This window comes from Sus scrofa, chromosome 10 (assembly GCF_054392235.1).
Source record: "Sus scrofa isolate SSC_HxYL_T2T_F1_AM1 chromosome 10, Sscrofa_HxYL_maternal_Yorkshire_Landrace_v2.0, whole genome shotgun sequence".
In the NCBI taxonomy this organism is placed as follows: domain Eukaryota; kingdom Metazoa; phylum Chordata; class Mammalia; order Artiodactyla; family Suidae; genus Sus; species Sus scrofa.
This window is the reverse complement of record NC_139392.1, coordinates 66,655,579-66,672,970: the sequence shown is the minus strand read 5'-3', so window position 1 is coordinate 66,672,970 and position 17,392 is coordinate 66,655,579. Positions and strand designations below refer to the sequence as shown.

General features: G+C 38.6%; 1 protein-coding gene across 4 annotated transcripts in view; it reads right to left on the bottom strand.

Moving 5' to 3' along the window:
• The window catches only part of WAC (WW domain containing adaptor with coiled-coil), an 88,990-nt gene that overhangs the window by 45,912 nt on the left and 25,686 nt on the right, over window positions 1-17,392 (bottom strand). The gene's annotated exons all lie outside the window — the stretch shown is intronic.

Sequence of the window (17,392 nt, the reverse complement as noted above, 5' to 3'; positions counted from 1 at the left end):
TATGTTCACAGCAGTACTATTTACAATAGCCAAGACGTGGAAGCAAACCTAAGCGTCCATCGACAGCTGAAGGGATTAAGATGTGGTACAACAGGAGTTCCTGCTGTGGCACAACAGGATCAGCAATGTCTCTGGAGCACTGGAACGCAAGTTCAATCCCCTGCCCAGCACAGTGGGTTAAAAAGGATCCAGGATCCAAGTGTAGCTTGGATCTGATCCCTGGCCAGGGATAGCAAAAAAGAAAAAAATTGAAACTTAAATTTTTTTTAAAAAAGGTACATATATATACAATGGAATATTACTCAGCCATAAAAAAGAATGAAATGATGCCATCTGCAGCAACGTGGGTGGATATTATCACAGTAAGTCAGAAAAATATCTTTAAAAAATGACACAAGTAAACCTACTGACCTAACAAAAATAGACACACAAACTTATGCTTACCTAAGGAGGGGTTAAATTAGGAGCCTAGGATTAACTACTATATATAAAATAGATAATCAACAAGTACCTACTACACAGCACAGGGAACTCTATCAATATTATGTAATAACCTATATAGGAGAAGGATCTGAAAAATGGATTTATATGCATAATTCATTCACTTTGCTATGCACCTGAAACTAACTACACTGTAAATCAAGTATACACCAATATAAAATAAAAGTTACAATTTATATTATCTTCGAAAGCAATCTGGGTGAGTGGTCTCACTGAAGCTTTTAATTTCTCCATGTAGCTCTTTCCAAATAAACAACACACAAGCAGAAAAGCAAGGTCAGAGTAGTAACTAGTTATGCTTTCTCACAGCCATACCTTACTGTTTTGTAAGTGCTACAGAACAGTATTTCTTTGAAATGTCCTACTTTATCTTAAAAACTCACACATTTTTAAATCCTACCCAAGAAATTTGTATGTTTCAGGGTAAGAAAAGAAACAGCGGGTTTTTTTTGGTTTTTGTTTTTTTGGGTTTTTTTAGTAGTAGTACAATGTAGAGTCCAAAGGCTGAGAGAAATAAGTGATTTGTGGGTGGTAACATATTCAAAGAAAAGTAGAGCCATGAAGAGAATCCCAACTCAGATTTTCAATGCTCAAGCCAGAGATTATTCAAGTGCACACACACAAAACAAAAACAAAAAACAAAAAAAAAGCACATGCTGCTGAGAGATTGTCTCCTGGATACTGTTTAGCCCAACAAAATAATGGGAACAAAAGATGTTTATATGGCCAGGTACCCTTTGTGCTCTTTGTACGCCAAGAAAAAAATTCACTATTTTAAAGAGAAAGAAAATTATCTCCCTGAGAAAGCAGAACTTGTCAATAAGTGGGATAAAACTGGTTTTAAATAATATACATTTAAACCAACCTTAAGAAACTGAAGTTAAGACTGATGAAGTAAGTTCTCAAGACTTCGAAGAAAGGGATATTTCGAGAATTACTTGGTGTTGGGGGGGGGTGGCAGAGAAGGGGGGTTTATATCTCTGCTTGCAATTTGATCAATCTAAAGAGTGAGCAAAGGTCTCCTGCCCAGTGCTTTAACCACAGCAAATCTGAAGTGGATGTGATTACATGACTAGACACCTAGTATCAGACTAGAACAAAAGGATCGACAAACAACAACCTGCTGGATATGTGTTTTCACTAAAAAAGCTTTATCAAAACACAGGTGCAGCCAGCCATTTAAGTATTAGCTACAGCTACTTTTGCTGTTTTATTTTTAATTTGTTTTCTGCTTTTTAAGGTCACACTCACGCCATACAGAAGTTCCCAGGCTAGGGGTTGAATCAGAGCTATAGCTGCTGGCCTACACCACAGCCACGGCAACTCAGGATCTGAGCTTACTGCAACCTACTGTATGCAGCTCACAGCAACACCAGCTCCTTAACCCACTGAGTGAGGCCAGGGATCGAACCCACATCCTCCTGGATACTAGTCACATTCATTTCCACTGAACCACAACAGGAACTCTACTTTTGCTCTTTTAATTGTGGCAATGACTATGGTCAGTAAGACTAAAATATTATTAAGCCCTTTAGGAAAAAATGTGCCAATTCCTGGACTGGGCAATGTTATCTGAGACAGGTAGTTAACATAACAACACAAGAGCTGGTGACCTTTTCCCTAAAAAAATCTTCGATATTTAAAAGGCAAAGTAATTCCTCCTACTTTTCATCCTCTAAACTTGAGAAGCTAGATTTTAAGGGTGAGAAGGCCCTAATCTACAATCCGAGAAAGATGGAGCTCCATGAGTTCACTATGGGAAATGGGCCAAAACATGCAGCAAAACACCTGATCCAACAAGAAATAAGCATTAAGCAATTAGACTGCTCTCCCATTTAGAAATAGGAACTTCAGTATTAGACAATTCTACATAATCAAACAAACCTGGGAAATGCAACCAGCTTTTCTAAAGGTGAAACAATAGTTTCCACTCTATTCAGGGGCAAAATATTATGGTCTGTGTCCCACTCAGAACATGACAACCACTAGAATTTCCTACCAAATCCAGAGACATAGAAAATAAGTGTTTTTTGTTTGTTGGGGCGGGGGGAAGTTGGTGGTTGTTGTTGGTTTTTAGGGCTGCACCTGCAGCATATGGAAGTTCCTAGGCTAGGGGTTGAATCAGAGCTGCAGCGGCCGGCCTACACCACAGCCACCGCCACACGGGATTTGAGCCGCATCTATGACTTACACACACAGGTGGAGGCAAAGCCGGATCCTTAACCCACTGATCGAGGCCAGGGAACGAACCCGCATTCTCGTGACTAATAGACGGGTTCTTTACCACTGAGTCACAACAGGAACTTCCAGAAATTAAATCTTAATGCCTTCTCCAAAAAACCAGAAAGAACAGGTAAAGTGCACCTATGTGTACATCCACCACCCTGAACTGTTATTCAAACTAATACAAATAATAGGTATGACTGTATATGGTTCAGGAGTGGACCACAAACCTCAATATTATTAAAAAATATAGATTTCAAAGTTGAATTTCAGAGACTGCGATTCACATGATGTTGTATGGGACCGCAAGATAAAATGGTATGGTCGATATCCAGACTACACTTCATTCCAAGTGTTACAGTGCCTTCTATTACCTTTAGCCCACTCATCACTTCAAACCAGAGACCACGAACATTTAAAAATAGAGGCTTTCTGAAGTTCCCATTGTGGCTCAGCAAGTTAAGAATCTGACTAGTATCCGTGAGGATGCAGGTTCAATCTCTGACCTCACTCAGTGGGTTAAGGATCTGGCACTGCCACAAACTGCAGTGTAGGTTGCAGATACAGCTCGGATCCACTGTTGCTGTGGCGCAGGACAGCAGCTGCAGCTCTGATCCTACTCCTAAGCCCAGGAACTTCCATATGTAGCAGGTGTGGCCCTAAAAAAAAAATAAATAAATAAGGATGGAGGAGGGCTTTCACAAAGAAAATCATGTTATGTGTAATGATTATTTCTGCCATAACATGCTTTCCTGAAAAAACCCTTTATTCTCCAATACTGCACACTAAAAATAAGAATCTTACGGAAAAATAGGGTAGGAACAAACCACCCAAAATTATGCAACTTTATCATAACCAGAGCACTAACAAAAACTTCAACGGCAGAGGCAAGCAGCTCTGCATGGTTGCAGGTTGCTTAAGGGGATATTAAAAATGCAAAAAACATTAGGGTACAAATGTGGTTTGGCTTCCTGGCGCTGAGAACATGGAAATGTAATTCTAAGCAATGAGACTATAAGTAGCTTGTCACAGAAAGGAAGCCATGCAAGGCTAAGGGAGCAGACTTGAAGTTTTTTTTTTTAAGAGGTCTTGCCTGCACAGCTACAGCTAGTTAAAGGCTTTTTCCTTTCTACTTGAAGGTTATAACTCTACTCCTGCTATCCCGATTCACCTTACCTAGAATAAAAATTTCACGTTTGAACCAACATAATTTCAGTTTGTACTCATGTCAGTCTCCAATTTACCAACTGCATATGAGCTAACTGGGAGTAAAAAGCAAAAGTTGCAGCTAACCAGACTATGCCTCCTGGGGAGGAGAAAAACACAATGTCAACGATGGGCTTATATCATATAGTCCCCTGCAGTTGAGTTACTCCTCAAGATCTGTGGTATTCAAATGACGGCTACTGTGCACTTGAAAAGCGACTACTATAAATTGAAATTGGTTGTATGAATAAAATACACAATGGATTCAAAGACTTAATACAAAGAGAGCAAAACAGCACATTAACATTTTTATATTATATAATTAACTATTTTTATATACTGGATTAAATAGTTTATTATAATTAAAAGTAATTCCAGGAGTTCCTGTTGTGGCTCAGCAGTAACAAACCTGACTAGTATCCATGAGGACATGGGTTCAATCTGTGGCCTCACTCAGTGGGTTAAGGATCCAGCGCTGCCATTAAGCTGTGGTGTAGGTCACAGATGCGGCTCAGATCTGGCATCGCTGTGGCTGTGGTGTAGACTAGCAGCTGCAGCTCTCATTCAACCCCTATCCTGGGAACTTCCATATGCTGCAGGTGCAGCCATAAAAAAATTAAAAACAGAATTAATTCCAGACGTTGGCTAGTAGAAATTTAAAACACATATGTGACTCACTGGACAGTGCTGCTTTATATGAAGGGGCCCATGGCACTTAGAAAGAGGGGGCAGAGAAGACATTTCTCAAATTCTGTTTAACACAACCTGAATTTTCCAGGAATATAACTATTGCACAAGTCATACTGTATTTAGTTTTACTTTGAAACATTTACCAGGGGTTCTCGTCGTGGCTCAGTGATTAACAAACCCGACTAGAAACCATGAGGTTGCAGGTTTGATCCCTGGCCTTGCTCAGTGGGTTGAGGATCTGGTGTTGCCGTGAGCTGTGGTGTAGGTCACAGAGGCAGCTCCAATCTGGCGTTGCTGTGGCTCTGGCGCAGTCCGGCTGCTACAGCTCCAATTAGACCCTTAGCCTGGAAAGCTCCATATGCTGTGGGAGTGGCCCTAGAAAAGGCATGAAAGATAAAAAACAAACAAACAAAAAACATTTACCAAAACATTCACCACTTAGAAAAATCTCATCACTAACAAGAATGACACATGATACACCCGCACTTGTATCTATTACAAACAAATGATTTCCAAGGAGATTCCTTTCTTAAAGCTAGGACCAAAAATAATTAAACTAGTAGAGACATATGAAAGATACAGCTCTTACTTACTCACTAACTTTCATTAATAAAGACTATTTTAAAATCACTACTGCTATCCTATATATTTATCTCAAATGAATATGGTAAGTATTTTCAGCACAGTGAAAATTAAATTACAGCATCATTTCCTTTGGAGCTGCCATATCTTTTTTTTTTTTTTTTTGGGGGGGGGGTCTTTTTGTCTTTTTAGGGCCACACCTGTGCCATAGCTAGGTTCCCAAACTAGAGGTCCAATTGTAGCTGTAACTGCCAGCCTACACCACAGCCACAGCAACACGGGATCCAAGCTGTGTCTTTGACCTACACCACAGCTCACAGCAACACTGGATCCTTAACCCACCGAGCAAGGTCAGGGATCGAACCCGCATCTTCATGGATGTTAGTCAGGTCCGCTAACCTCTTGAGCCACGATGGAAACTCCTGCCCATATCTTTCCTACTCTTAACCATGTAGGTAGCATGTATGACTTATGTTTATCTACAGGCTAGAAATAGGGAGACTACAAAATACTTCAGAGAAGGTGCACATGCAACTTCAAAGACTTAATACAAAGAGTGTAAAATAGCACATTAATATTTTTATATTAATTATATAATGAACTATTAACTATTTGTTAATAAATTTGGGTTGGATTCCTCCCTCATCACACACAAAAATTCAAAATCACAGAAATTAATATAGGAGCAAAAAACTATAAAATTCTTAAAAATATAACCATAAATCATCACCAAAAGTATAAGTGAAAGAAGAAAGAAACAAAAGATAAATTAAACTTTGTCAAATTAAAAAGGACTTTTATCTGGTTCTACTAGGAACTCTCACAATTCAATAAAAAAGAAAAAACAGATTTTAAAAGAGCAAAACATCCCAACAAACATTTCTCAAAGACATGCAAACGATCAAAAGGCACATGAAAAGATGCTCAATAGAATTAGTCACTAGGGAAATGTAATTTAAACTTGCAGTGATACACCATTTCACATCCATTAGGATAGCTACAGTCAAAAAGACTAAACAAGTCTTGAGGAGGATGTTGAGAAACTGGAACCCTCCTACATACCGCTGTGCATGTAAAACACACTCAGCTGCTTTGGAAATGGCAGTTCCTGAAAAGGCTGAACAGAGTTATCATATGACCCAACAAATCTACTTCTAGGTTTATGTCCAAGAGAAGTGAAAGCGTATGTCCACAAATGTTCATCGCACACTATTCTTAACAGCCAAAGATGGAAAACAAATCAATGTCCCACAAACGATTAACAAATGAATAAAACATGGTATATCTATACTATGGAATATTATTCAGCAACAAAAAGGAACAAGTATGTCATAACACAATGAACCTTGGAGATACTACACTAAGTGAAATAAGCCAGACACAGGACTACATCTGTAGGATCCCACGTATATAAAACATCCTTAATAGGCCAATCTATAGTGAGAGAAAGGGGATTCATGGTTGCCTAGGGGCTAGGGGGAAAAGGGAGGATGTGAAATAGCCATAGCTATAGGGTTTCTTTTGGGATGATAAGAAGTCTAAAATTGATTTTGGTAATGGTTGTACAAATGTAAATGGGTGAACTGTATGGTAGGTGAATTACACATCAATAAAACTGCTACCAGAAAAAAGACTATACCATACCTTACATGTGACTTTTACTTTAGCTTAGAGAGAAGTCGGTAATTCATCATTTCTCAAACTGTCATCATGAAGTGATTTGAATAAAAAACGTTGCATGCTACTGTTGTACATTTCAATTTTTTAAATAGCCTTTAAAATATTTTTCACAGGGTGAGAAAGTTGAGCCTAACCAAGTTAAGAACCACTCATTTAGTAAAGAGAACTCAAATCAGGCAATATGGGCTTTCATCCAGATTCTGCCTCTACCTTACTAAGTAAAAACGAGGAGGTCATCTAACTTCTATAGTAACTTTCACTTGTCTTGTAAGGTACTGGTTGATAGTGTGAAGGATTGTTTTAAAAAAAAAAAAAAACTGAATCTAGGGAGTTCCCGTCATGGCGCAGTGGTGAACGAATCCGACTAGGAACCATGAGGTTGCGGGTTCGGTCCCTGCCCTTGCTCAGTGGGTTAATGATCTGGCGTTGCCATAACCTGTGGTGTAGGTTGCAGACTCGGCTCGGATCCCGCGTTGCTGTGGCTCCAGCTCCGATTCGACCCCTAGCCTGGGAACCTCCATATGCCGCGGGAGCGGCCCAAAGAAATAGCAAAAAAAAAAAAGACAAACAAACAGACAAAAAAACTGAATCTAAAATGCCATACTTATGAATGGAATTAACCTCTTTTGACCTCTGCCATCTGACTTTTCACTAGGGGATTAAGGAAGTTGTGTGTGTTTGTGTGTTTTGACCACATGTGGGGCTTATGAAGTTCCTGGGCCAGGAATCAAACCGGCGCCACAGCTGTGCTACAGGGGAACTTCCAGGAAGATTTTAGAGTAAGATTTTTATTCTCCTTTATACTGTTGGTGGAGAGCTATGTTAACAAAGTAACAATTAAAGCCTAGAGCCTTCAAATTGCCTAAGCCCTCAAGATTCAGGGGCTTATACTTCTACTTGCCTAAAAAAGAATTACCCACACAGAATTCTGGACTCTTCAGAGATCTCAGACACAAGATTCAAAACCACAAAGAGCAAAGAGGCAGTCAGCACTACAGGGCTATGCAGAATTAATACCAGACCAAGGATCTCCTCATTCTCACTGACACCAATAAAATAAGCTGGGTTCACCAAAATACTCCAACTGTTCTCCCACTTTCACTCTTATCTCCATTTCAAAACACTCTCTACAGAATAGTCATGTATCTTAGATGTTGACATGTGTTTTGAATTTTAATGAGGACAGAGAGAAGTCATTCAAACTCCCTGCTCACTGCACTTTAGCTACACCAGCCCCTTTCAGTTCTCTGAACACGTGCCCAGTTCTTTCCCACCTAAGATCCTTCCTACGTTCTACCCCCTCACCTCTACCTCTCACTCTTTGTCAGCCTATTTCTTGGTCATCCTTCATGTTTCAGCTTCCATGCCAAATCCTTAGAAAAGCACTTGCTAGGCCTCAATCTGAAACAAGTCCCCTTTCATAGCACATATTTCTCCTTAATAGCTATTTATATCTGCCTCTGTCCCTCCTTCCCTGCCATTACCTTTTCATTTTTTTTTTAATTTATTTATTTATTTATTTATTTATTTTTTGTCTTTTGTCTTTTTTGTTGTTGTTGCTATTTCTTGGGCCACTCCCGCGGCATATGGAGGTTCCCAGGCTAGGGGCTGAATCAGAGCTGCAGCCACCGGCCTACGCCAGAGCCACAGCAACGCGGGATCCGAGCCGCGTCTGCAACCCACACCACAGCTCACGGCAACGCCAGATCGTCAACCCACTGAGCAAGGGCAGGGACAGAACCCGCAACCTCATGGTTCCTAGTCGGATTCGTTAACCACTGCGCCACGACGGGAACTCCCCATTACCTTTTCAAATCACCATTTGTTTCCTTGATAATGCAAATCACAATATGAAATTATCCTATTTGTCTACTATATTGTCTCTTCTACCAGGAGAGAAATTCCTTGAACACAGGTACCTTGTCTGCCATGCTATAATCCCTGTAATCACAACAGTGCTTGAGTTTGTCAACAAGACTCTAAAATCAGAGCATGAATGGAAGCCCAAAACCTAAAACGGGAGCTGCTCTTACTGCAATGGTTGTAGTGAGGGATTAAGGATAACTAGCCCAGTCACATTCTTGGAACTGAGGTTCCAGACAGTATCATTTAAAATGAAATGACATAGATAATCATTAGTTGTCAAAAGGCTGGGCAGTAGTAACAAATTCTGTGTCACAGCAGGTATATAAACTTCACCTGTTAAATATAACTATTATATATGACACAGCAAAAAGGGTTTAAGAAGACACTCATTACCTGACACACTCAATGAAGGTATTTAACTTAATACGTGCTAATATAAAACTGTACGCTCCACTCTATTACCTGTACAATATAATATAAACTGAAAAAGCGCTTTTCCCAAAATTATGAGGTATAAGAAAGAAAAACAGCAGCATATTTCAGCGGAGTTACTTCAAGGAAGCATAAAGTTTCTCTTAGGAGAGACACATGCACACAAACAGCACTTACTCTAAAACTCCATCTGTCCTGGCTGTTTGTATGTAGACAGGCTGCAGTCCGGGATAAGGTGCTGGTGACCTGACACTGGACACTCTCTAACAGGTGCTTTTCAACTGTGGAATGACTGTCATTAAAGGGAAAAGTAAACTTTGCCCTATGACCTAATCAGGCTTCATAAACATTTAAGTGGCATATGCAAAACACTATGAGGTATTTTAAAAATAAAAACAGAAGCTCAGAATGATGGGGCAGAGCAGCTGCAACAGGTAGATCATATTTGCTGATAACGTTTAACCTACATACCAATTTTGTGACAACAAGCATTGGACAAAGAATATTACCTCATCTCTTCAGTCCCCCGCCCAGACCCAATCTTTCTGGTCCTCACCACCCTCCTTGTCCAATCACAGCTCTAGACAGACTTAGATTATACAGGTTTATTGAGGAATGGTTTAAACTTTCAAGGGAAAAGTGTGTATGATCTGTTCCAGAATCAGACTCAATCATAAATGTAACCAACTAGAAAATCCTGGCAAAGACAACAAGAATCAGGGCTAAAGCAAAATAAGAGGATTCACAACTATACATACACCTCAGTCCAGGAATGCGCAGCATATATTAAGTTTTGCATGAATATCAATCTGCATGTTAATTTTTTTAAATATGCTGTCAAAAGACAGAGCATTTTTTAAACTTCAAACACTTTTAACAAAGCATTAGCGACTAACCATAGGAATAAATGAATGTTCCTTTATATGGAAAAGATAAGCTTCAAGGCATTTAAAAGGTATTGCTTATCATCAAGCAATACCTTTTAAATACCAAGTACTATATTCCCAATTGGGTCTTTTGCTTCTTTTTAATTGCAATAACTATTATTTGATTTTTCTAATATAACGAGCAGGCGTTAATATTATAATCAGAAGCTACAGAACAACATTAAAAAAGATATAACTGTATCCTCACAGGCTTTTTTCTACATGTACATAAAATACCCAAAGATAATATCACACTACTTTATATGTGGATTTTTCTACTAATATCCAAGAACATTTTCACTACATGTGGTTGGTTCACTTCACTCAAGACAAGTACACAAAAACCACCCCACACAGAGACTATGAAGAGAGCAAAGTGGCAGTATGTAACCTAAACAAATAAATACTTTGAAAGAAATCTCAGTAACCAATAACTTCTAAAACAAATTCTGTTTTATCTCAAAGAATAAAGAGAACATGATTTCTATTAAACAAAACAAAACATAAAAGATTACAAAGGAGCCGAGTGGAATAAATAAGAGGAAAAACTCAGTGAAAAGATAAAAATTACCCAAAAACCACATTAGAAGTAATAAAAGAAATCAACACGATGAAAGCAATGTCGGCCAAAAGGAGCACCAACCTGAGAAATAGCACAAGATACAGGGGACAAAAGAGAGAGATGACAGCATTTAGAGATAGATGCCAGATAGGAAAGACAAACAAAAATAGGTAAAGGTGGAGGTCCTGATGAACAGAATAGAAAAGAGGGCACTCAAGAGTATAATAAAAGAAAGCTTTCCTGAAATAAAGATCTCAATCTGGTGAATGAAGGTGCTCGCCGTGTACCATGGAAAAGTAACAAAGAACCAATATAAACTGACACATCCTCACATCCTGGTGAAGTTGCTGAATTTTAAGTATAGAGGCAGAATTCTAAAACATCCAGGCAGCAGGAGTGTATCACTTATAAAACAAAGAAGGGCTGACCTCAGACTTCATAGAAACACTAAATAACAAAAGACAATGAAGTAATGTCTTGTGCAAAAGGAAAAAAAAAATGGACGTGATCCAGAGAATTATTTTTCCAACTAGGATGTCATTCATGAACAACAGTCAAGGGACATTCTCAATATTCAGGAATTCAAAAATGTAAGCACTAATAATTTGGGAGGTGATGGAGTTAGGAGACTAACACAGACAATCCTTAGAAAAATGAAAACAACCAATTTGCAAGTGGAGAAACTCCTTTCAAGACAGGCAGTGTGTCCTGAATGAAGCGCAATCATCTCCTTAATGTCTGGGACCAAAAGCCACTTCTTATTGCCAAGAGTTTATCTTGAAAACTGTTTTATTTTGTGCCAAATGACTGATATTACACAATTAATTTACTCAAAACACTCTTTAAACTTTTCCTGTTATTTTATCAGTAACATTATACAGACCCCCCCCACACACAGAACACACATTCAACAAGTATTTAATTCACTGAATATTTACTATATGCCAAAAATGGTGCAAGACACTTAGAATATCACAGAAATCATTCTTCCCTGAAACTTGATATAGTTTCCCAAACTATGTATCAAAAGACACTGAGTTGCTTTTAAACAGTTAAAATCCCTAGTTGCCTTCACCATTTTTAAGTTTGGGACTTTCAAGTTTGTTGGAACTTATCAGGTGATTCTAAGACAGCTGGCTTTAGGAACACCAAGTGTGCCACTTCTATAACATATACAGCTGACCTTGAACCAGGCAGGTTGGAACTGCCTGGGCCCACTTACACATGGATATTTTCAATAAGTACCACAGCCTTACACAGTCTGCAGCTGGCTGGACCCAGGACGTAAGGGAATACAGATATGCAGGCCGACTGCAAGTCACAACTGGATGAGCCTCCATGCTGCTCAAGGATCTAATGTACTGCAACCTCTTCAGGTCTCCCCAACCTTCAAGGGCAGATTAAAAAAATAGCCAGTAATTTTACTGTTGACTGTATTTCACTTTATGTTTTTTGACAATGGCAGTATAGTAGGTATGGCACTTTGCTATAAATGTCAGAGTCTAGATTGTGTCACTGTTTTCTCAACAATTTTTAAATGTCTTAAAAATAGAGCAGCAGCAAAATGGACTTCTGTGAAAATATGTAATAGCTCAAGAGTTTTGAAAAGTTAAAAATATATAACCAATTACATATGAACAAATACATATGAACAACCTGTTCCACAGAGGAGACTAAATATAAAAGTACAAATTATCTAGAAGAGTTGTCTAAATTATTACCTGAGCAAAACAAAAAGCAATCGTGGTACATTTACTATCATTCCACATGAGATATAACTACCAAAACATTAAATTACTATCCAATAAATGCTTTTCCCTAAAAAAATTGAGATATGTTGATAATGACTTCCAGAAGTCTGATTAGAGAGAGGACAACAGATGAAAGTTAAATTCTGGCAACAGTGACCGTCTGATAACTGATGACAGTGAGATTTTCCTTCTTGCAACTGTCCTTGAAGAGTTAATCAGCAATAACGTGCTGGTATTTTTAACAGAGAAAACCAAAAGTTCTTTCACATACAAATCCGTACACAAACGTACAGCTGTACTGCTAACAGCCAAAACTTGGAACAACCCAAATGTCTTTCAAAAGTGAATGGTTAAACAAACTGAGGTACATTCTCCATTGAACACTACTCAGCAATATACTAGAAATACCCTGCCACACAGTTCCTTGGTTCTCATGTGAGGAAATGTCAACCTCAAAAAGTTACAGACTGTGATTCCATTTATATAATGTTCTTGAAATGACAAAATTATACAGAGAACAGATTAGTGGTTGCTAGGGGTTTGGGAAGAGTGGAAGGAGGGAAGTGGTGGCTATAAACAGTAACGCAAGAAACTGTTGTACTATCATGTTAATCTATTCATGTGACACAATCGCACAGAATATATACACACACACACACTAAGTAAAATTGGTGAAATCTGAACAGAGTCAGTGGATTGTCTGTCAATTTCTTGACTGTGATACTACACTAGTTAGGCAAAAGCTGTGGGTTTTAAGTAGCGAGCCAAAAAGCAGCCGGGATTTATACCTGAATGTGAGGGCTCCTTTTCTCTTGCCTGTTAACAAGCATAGGTGGTGTGGGTCTGTTCCCTTAGCGTTCTTTCATCACTGCTCCCCACTCTTCCCATCTCCACTCACACATGTCTAATCATTCCTCCTGTCTTACCTCCAGGGTTTTTCTCTCATTTCATCACCACAGAACCAGGCAGCACCAAAACTTTCTCCAAAGACCCCATTCTGCCTTCTACAGACAACCCCAACATCAGCCCATCATGTCAAGGAAGCCTACATACTTATCCTTTCCCACTGCTCTTGTTTCTTAATTTTTATTTTGAATTTAAAAAACAAAAAACAAAAAAAAACAAAAAAAAAACACACACTTCTAGACTTGATGCCATTTCAGTAAGAAAGTCTCTACTCAAATAATATATTTACAGGGAGTTCCCATAGTGGCTCAATGGTTAATGAACCCTACTAGTATCCATGAGGACACAGGTTCCATCCCTGGCCTTGCTCAGTGAGTTAAGGATCCTGCATTGCCATGAGCTGTGGTGTTGGCCCAAATGTGGTTCCAATCCAGCACTGCTGTAGCTGTGGTGTAGGCTGGCAGCTACAGCTCAGATTCAACCACTAGCCTGGGAACTTACGTATGCTGCATACATTACCTTAAAAAAAAAAAGACAAATATGTATTTACCACAATTCTCCTCAAAAATATAAGTCCTGTGTTGCTATCATTAAATTGCCACAGGTTTGGAAAAAAGTAACCGAAAAGACTCAAGACTCACTATAAACTTTCCAAACCTGTTTACTGCTATAAAATATAGCATTTTAAGAATTAAATTTTAAGAACTAGTCTCAACAAAAGAAAAGGCAATGCCACAGTTAACCTTCCTCCCCCCCCCCTTTTTTTTTTAAAACTCCGAAATCTCACCTGTTCTGCCTCCTAGAACACAATCGCTATGGTTTGGCTATAAACCAAAAATCAAGGGAAGACAAATATTATTAGGTATTATTAAAGATCCCAACTAAAAAAAAAAAAAAAAAGATCCCAAGTATAAAGGAAGAGTCAGATTACTTGAAAAGAGTAATGCTGAAAGACTATGGTTCTTTGAGCCTAAATCCAAATAGATTTTTTACTCAGAATCATAAAACAGAAAATAACATATTTTGATTACTTTGTACATGGTAGGGACAGTTACAGATTTTAAGCACATTATTCCATTTAATCCTGAATCAAATCGTTGAGGGGATAATAAAAATGCCTATCTTGAATGCCTGTTCAAGAAACAGAAAAATTTTAAATAATGAGCCCAAGGCTATAGACTCAATACATGGAAGTCAAACATGGGTTAGAGTTCTTGCCCTAATGCTAATTTTACGTTATTCCCATTGTGCCACAACCTCGTTAATGCACCACTAAATCCTAAATGGCATTTAGTACAGGACAGCCAATATTTAGTTAGCTTAATTAACCCCTTCGAATAAGTGATAGAATGAAATGCCTAAATATTGTCAATTTCATTAATTTTTCTTACCTTTCTGAACTGAACGTACATTCTTAAATTATATTCAAAATTCAGAAACAACTATTAACTATAGCACTATCTACTCATTAAATCACCCTATTGTTCAGTATCTATTATGTTCAAAGACAACATGTACCAGACCAAAAAGCACGCTGTAAATGGTCAGATCACTCTAATTGAATCAGATTTTCAATTAATTAACATCACTGCCCTTAAGGAGCTGGGAGAGAAAAAATTTAGAAAATCTATTAGAAGACAGAACACATCTCAAATGTGTGCAGCATATTATTACCATCAGTTCCCAGTTCCTGGCTCTCTGCCCATCCACCAAAGCCGTAACATTTCACCCACCATCCCATCTAATGAAAAAACTTTAAAAAGTTCTGTAATTCCTATTTTCACCTTAGGGTTAAAACCCATTAAAATACACACATCCACAGACTCTAATGTAAACTTTCAAACTACTGTTTTTAAAAACACCAGTTAAAGGTGAATTTTTCTTTTCTGGTAAAGGTTATGTCTGAAGAAAAATCTATAAAGGTCCTTTAACAAATACAAAATCAAACCAAAACAGTTGAAGTCATGGGAATGACGAACATCAAAATGAGGATAATTATTTGAACCTAATCCTTCCCATGTTTAACTTTTAAAATGGTACTATAGTGATCCCTCCAGCTATAATTAAAAGGCAAATAATAACCTGTATATATACTACAGTATGTTTGTGTGTATACTTTTTCCCCCTTTCCTCTTACTTACTACCAATGAACTAAGGTCACCCTTTAATTTACACTACATCTCAACATTGCTCCAGCCACCTACTCCACAGCAAGTTTTTCCTTTACTGGATGGTTCCATCAGCATCATCAATATGCTTCAGTGGCTCCCATCTTTTAACAGAAGAAAGAAAAAAAGAACTCTCCTTTAACCCACATCCAGCTAAAGTTTTGTCCTCCACTCCCCTTTTATAGCAAAATTTCTCTATAAAGAGTTTGTCAGTCCTCACCTCTTCACCTCCTACTCTCTTAAACCCTCTTCCAGCATGTCTTTGTTCCCCCAGGTCCACTGGACCTGCTCCCAACAAGTTCAATGCACTCTAGATCGCCAATCTCAGTTTTCACCTTATCCAACCTGCCAGGTGACCCAGACATAAGTGGTCACACATTCCAGAAACACTTTCTTCACTTGGCTTCCAGGAAATCCTCTCTATATTCTCTACTGGCTGCTCCTCAACCTCCTTTGCTGGTTCCTCCTTTAAGTTCCTGACTTCTGAGAAGCAGTACTATTGCAGCAGCTATTCCTCTCTCTTCTGTCTATAGAAAGGGCTGGCAAACTTACTGCTGGTCAAATCTGAGCACACTTCTCACATAATGCCCATGGCTGCACCTACACTACCTTGTAGAGTTGAGTACCAGCAAGAGACCCTTTGGCTGCAAAGATGAATGTCTGCAGACCACTAATCTCTACTCATTTTCTATAGTTTGTGGGTTAAATCTAGTCTCACAGTTTTAAATTCACTCTATCCTGATGACTCCAGCCCAATCTCTTCCTCAAATTCCAGATTCACAGCCATCTACCTATCCCACATTCCCATTTGGTGCCTAAACCAGATTCTCAGATATAAGACAACTCCCAAAACACAAAATTCCCAATCCTCCCCATACCTCACACCTTTCGTTCCAGTCTTCTACATCTCTGTAAATGACAATTCCAGTTCACAGAGCTTATGCCAAAAATCTTGCATTCTTAACTTTCAATTTATCCACTGATTCTTTCAAAATACACCCAGAATCATACCACTTCTATTTGTCATCCTAATCTAAACCACCACCGTCTCTCACCTTCAACTAATGCACTAGTGTCCTAAGTGATCTTGCTTCTCATTCACATAGATTAAGTCACTCTACATCCTCCAATGGCTCTTCATCTTATTCAGAGTAAAAGCCTAAATCCTTACCAAAGACTACAAGGTCCTGCATGGTCTGGCCCTGCTACCTCTCTGAAGTCATCTTCTATGACCTCCCCACTCTGGAAAACAAGACAGCTACCAGTGCTGTCACACACACCAAACATGCCCTCGCCGGAAGGCATGTTTACTGTTCTGGAGTCTTATTCCTTCATCCTATGTTCAGATGCCTACCTTCCTCATCTATGTAGATTATAGATTATCTTATTCCCTCTTGTACTAATTTTCTATAAAGCAGCACTTTTCTATAACTCATAATTATCAATTTAGTATCTCTCTATAGTATCTCTCTCTCACAAGACTGTCAGTTTCTTGAGGGCAGATTTTAATTATCTGTAACATCCAGAGTAGCCTGGCACACAGTAGGTTCTCAATATATTTCTACGTGCCATGTCAATATCTCATAGAAAATATCACGATCCCCCTCATGGTTTTTTTTATCTTACACTTTCCCTTTGTTATGTCAACAAATTCATCTTCGTTGATTTGTACCAATGTACTACTACACAGTCTTCATTCTACAAATTTCCAGTATCTTCTAACCTTTCATTTCCACTCAACCTCTGATTTCTAGGTGCCTGCCAATTACATCAACTAAAAAGTCTATAGTGTATAAAAATTATGTTCCGCTCTTTGCAGAGTGTCTTTATTCCCCAGGACAGCTCCACCCTGATTCCCTGAATTCCTTGGGTGCATCAAACTCAGTATTTTACTTGCTT